Here is a 5461-nt window from a genome sequence, read left to right as displayed (position 1 = left end):
CGACGGTCTTTAACACCGTTCCCTCGTTCGTTTGGTTAACCAAGGTTGTGTGTGTGTGGATTGTAGCATATTATATTGTTTAAACTATATGCTATTGTTATGCTAGCTCGTATGGTGGAAGGTTTAGTGTTATACTTGTGATGGTATAATTGCTTATAATTCTAGCATGTATGCGGTAAATGCGTAAGTGATTGCAAGTAAGTAGGTTGTATATGTAAACGTATAATTGTTGCACTCACTAAGCATTAGCTTACCCCTCTCGTTGTTTATCTTTTTAGATGCAGGTGTGGACAAGGGCAAGGGGGTTGTTGGGCACTAGGTGTCCCTTGATGATGTTATGTTGGAGCTTTTGGAAGTTGGCCTAGCGTTTTGGGTAGTTTAGTCCCAAACCATGCTCGATGTGTTGTTTGGTTTAAAACTATCATTTTTGTATTGGTCAAACTCGTATCTCATTCGTTAATGGCCTTTGTGCCTTTTGTAAACACTAAACTTGTTGTATGTTTTAACGAAACGTGTGGAATGGTTTACATATTTAATTGGCGCGTAAATGTGTATTATTTAAAAAAAAAAATTATCGTATGGAATACGGGTTGGGATGTTTCAAGTGGTATCAGAGCATGGTTTAAGGGATTTAGGTGACTTGAGATAGGTGCCTAGACTTAGAATTTATTGTGCATGCGCTTTTATGCGGGACTTGTAGGACTTTGGGTCTAATCGGGAATTGTTAGTACTTTGGTCATGTGAACTAATCTCGTGCTAATTGATTTGTGTTGTGTTTAGCAATCATCAAGCGAGATGGACGTTGTACTAGCAAGTTAATACGACATGCTCGCATAACAATGATTAGCTACCATTGTTACGGGTGCAAATCGTGTCAAACAAGTAATGTACGACGATTGTTGAGTAAGATGGAGTAGTGTGGGGTATACGTATATGCATACGTATTATGTCCTTTCGTTTCGCTCGTTGTTTAATCTTTTCCGTTTTATAGAATGAAGATGAGAAACGGACACGACACCGAAAATGGGGGCACTAGTGAGGACGCCGAGTTGATGGCCAAGATTGAGGCCATTCTTAAAATTCAAAAGGCAGAGTACCTTGTGGATATCAAGAAGATGTTCCTAGACTCAATTGACGAGCAATTGGTCAATGTAGTCAAAGAACAAGTTAGGACCGTCCTACATGAAGATAATGTGTGAAGACGTGACTTTTTCTATAAGAATTTCAAGGATGCTCAACCACCTACTTTTGAGGGCGAAAGAGACCCGTTAAAGAGTGCCCGGTGGATCTCCGATATGGAGGGGGCCTTTCGAACTTGTGAATGCCCGATTGATAAAAAGACAAGGTATGGTTGTAGCATGCTAAGAGGTGATGCGAAGCTATGGTGGGATGTAAAAATCCAAGTTTATGGCGAAGAACAATGCATGGATTTTACTTGGGATGAGTTCAAAACGGAATTCTTCCACGAGTACCGAACTTTGGCCGATCTTACTAGGCTTAAGGACGAGTTGCGTTCCTTGAGGCAAGGGTCGATGGATTTGAATACTCTTAAATCCGTTTACTTGTCAAAAACTCAATTTTGCCCGGAGTATGTCGGGAATGATAAGATGTTGAAGGAAGACTTTTACCGAATCTTGAATGACAATTATCTAGAAAAGATTAGTGTGAACGTGGTGAAGAGTTTTGATCTCTATTCTTGTTAAACTTATCTTAGTATTGATGAATGATGATGATAATGATGATGTCGATGATGACACTTAAACTTAATTTATTCACTTTTAAACCTTTTGGGACAACATACTGACCTAGTGACCATTGAATTAGGTTGACGACCTTTCGGACCGACTTACTACCTGCATACGTTTCATATCGAATTTTACTGCTTATTCACTCTGAGTTATAGCTTCCCTCTTTACTTACACTATTTTTGGGACTGAGAATACATGCGCTTTTTATGTTTTACTTACTTGACACGAGTACTTAAACTTTACATATGTGTGGGTTGTATAACGGCATAAAGATTCCCTTTAGCACGGTAACGTTTAATCATTGGTTTGAACCGGTGAATGCGAATATTAGATATGGATCCATAGGGTTTGACATCCCCACTCGGGCTAGTCGCGCTAGCATTTAACGGGTGTTTGATACTTCGAGGATAAACGCACTCGCCAAGTGTACTTTTAGGGGGTATTACTATTATGTTAAGTTAGTTACCGGGTGCCCACGAATAAGCATATATTTTTCATACTGTTTTGAATACGATAACTCGTGGTTTACATTACTTTACCGATTACAAACTCTAGCTCACCAACATTCATGTTGACTTTTAAGCGTGTATTTCTCAGGTGCTTATACGATGTTGCTTCCGCTATTAGACTTGCTGTCTTGGTGTTATAGACTTGCTGTTATGGACCTGCTGTGTTAGATTTCCGCTGCATTACTTAGAGATGTCTCAATCATGGAACTTTTATCTTGCATTCGTAACTTATGTTATTTTAAAATAATGACTTTGTAACGACCTTTGTGTCACGTTATCTTTTGTAAACGCTATCTTTTTATGAATGCAAAACTGGTTTTCAAATAGCATGTAGTAATTGACCGTGTAAAATCCTGTTGTTGACAATTCGTACACGATGGTTTTGTACGGGGCATCACAGAAGACCACAGTTTAATCATTCGTTTCAAGAAGTAGACTGATAAGGTTGAGGTTAAAGATATAGAAATTGACTCTGCAAGTATCAAAGTAGATAACTAGAATACTGAAGAAGCCCGTTCATCAGACGAATCCTCAGAAGACCATTATACCGATGATGATGAGGAAGAGCAACATGAAGACATTCTGGATAACTCTTACTCTCCAACCGAACCAGATTAAGGGGAGCCGGACTCTTCTTCAGATCGGATTCCGGTCATATCTACGCACGCCGACATGATAACCTTCATCAATGACATCGATGAATTTGAAGATATTCTCGAAGCCATCCGTAAATCAACAATTGATTTCACGCTACGCTTAACGGAACGAATCATGGCTATCCGAGAAGAATACAACCTCTATCTCTAGAGAGAAGACAATAATGTTGAAATCCTAGAAGAACGCATTCAAGACTTTATCAATACCCTTCACGATCATATCTATCGCGAAGAAAGGCAACGAGAGCACAATTCAGTGGTTCGCACTATTCTTGAGACATGATTCTGTCGAGATCAGAAGATCATTTACTCTAAGGTTTACAATGCCTTAGCCAGATCTGTACTTCCTTTCTCAGCAAACCAACGGGCACTACTGACTCTCATCCGGAAGCATATGGATCTTTCCACCGGACGCCCGACTTATCACTCTGATTTGCAAATGATCGAGGATATTCACAACTTTTTCGTTCTCTTGGAAAGAGATAATTTCGAAAGCACACCAGACAGGCTAGTGATTTATGTAACGATTGACCACCATGCTAATCTAATTATCAAAGAGTTACGAGACACGGTCACAGAAGAAGTAAGACACAATAATCCGTTCTCTCATCTTGAACCAGAGCGAGTCAACATTGCTACCTATATTACAAAGCAGATAGCACGTATCTTCCACGAATCCACGGATCCAAGTTTCATATTTAAAGCTGGATGTTGGGAGATATACTCAAAGACGGTAACAATAATGCTCGGGTCAGGATTACTTTTCACTTCTTTTCAGCTTCGACTTTTGACCAATCTGTGCAAAGCTACAGATTATTACTGTGGAGATCACCATTCCGAAGATTTCGAGATACTAAAGATACAGTTTCTAACACTATTCGAAGACCTCCGAAATGAGCATCCTATCAGAGAGATAATCACCACCAGCACTGCCTCTATGATTGACATTCATGGGTCAACCAGCAGAGCCGTGGATCATATTCTCACCGGACTTCAAGATTTATCACGAGCTAAAACTGCACACTACCTATCATTCAGAAGATATCCAAGAAAAGTATCGGATGTTCTACCACTGTTGGTCGGACACTTTCTCAGGATTTACCTACCAAGACTCACATTCCCTCGAGAAGACCAAGATTACAACTACCAGCGAAGAATGTTTGCTTTCTAAGCATCACTATGGTCAAGCCAATGACCTTAAACAAAAGCTCTTCTCGGAAGGCAACCCATGCAATAAAGTAGAGTAGAATAATAATGGATGACAAAGGAGCCGATCAATAAAGGACGTAACTTCCAAGCTTGCAAGCCAGCCAGTATCTTCAAAAGACCATCTGCTAGGGGTACTCCTTTCATCCCGTTACTAGCTCAAACTTTAAATTATGCCACATCCTAGCTTATCACTAAGTGTGGAATCCCAACCCAAATTAACACTAGACAAATATTCCCAAATCTTCAACTAAAACTCCTAAGTGTGGGATACACTAGGAACATTGAGGACAATGTTCGTCTAAGTGTGGGATGTTGGTATAATCTTTTTATGCTGTATTAAAATATCCCATTACAAAGATTCCAAGTTCTTAAGCCAAATTTCAAAATTTTTAACAAGAGAAAACCTTTCCGAAAAAGTATTTTCAAAAACCTAAAACGTTTGTAAATAAAAGTAAGGCTTAAGTAAGGTGGAAATCTTGTTAGGACAAACCAAATCTCTAATAGAGCATTGCATGACTAGGCATTATCGACCTAAATTGATTATGGTGAGGCACCCAAATAAGACCAGCATTCATCTTTAATGCTTCACCGTTTTCGGTTGAGAGTGCCGATGTATGTGCTCAAAATTAGAACTTGCTTTAGATCTGCATTTCCAAAGCGGTGAAATGTGATTCGGTTGTAATCAGAAGAGCTAGCCATTTGTCAAAAATAAGCCTTTCGCACCTCCACTACTTTTACTTCACCAACTCATCCACATCATCTTTACTATCACTAGAAAAATCCAAAAAATGAGATTCTTTCCGAAAACCCGATGTTATAAACCTCTCAAGTATCATGGCAAAGGTCTTGAAAAGGTTTACCGGCAAAAAGTTTCTCGAGATAAAATCTCAAAAAAATAAAATAAGTAAAAAAAATAAAAAAGGGAGCAGAACTTATAAAGAGAAATGCCGAAGAAGAACTTGACAATAGAATGCCTATAAATTCGAAGGAGAGAAGTTCAAAAGTGCTTCTAAAAAAAAATATATCAAATCTCCTACCTATCTTAAAATTCCGAATAAAAGTCTACAGAAAGACTGTATTACCCTGTTTTTCTCACCCCTTTTTAAACAACTTCACCGCTACTCAATATTCCTTTCCATCATTGACAAATGACCTAGAAGCTATGGTTACTACCGTTCTCACATTAGTAGCAAGGATTTGAGTATTTATCAAGCCTATGACGAGGAGTGCAGCATGACTGGCTATGAGTGAATTCATTTCTTAGATCTATAGAGAACCCCAAAAACTTGTGTGATTTGAGTGACCCGTGAAAGCTAGCCTAAGTCATGTAACCTCCTCG

Source organism: Rutidosis leptorrhynchoides, chromosome 2 (genome assembly GCF_046630445.1).
Source record: "Rutidosis leptorrhynchoides isolate AG116_Rl617_1_P2 chromosome 2, CSIRO_AGI_Rlap_v1, whole genome shotgun sequence".
NCBI lineage: Eukaryota > Viridiplantae > Streptophyta > Magnoliopsida > Asterales > Asteraceae > Rutidosis > Rutidosis leptorrhynchoides.
This window is presented reverse-complemented; position numbering follows the sequence as displayed.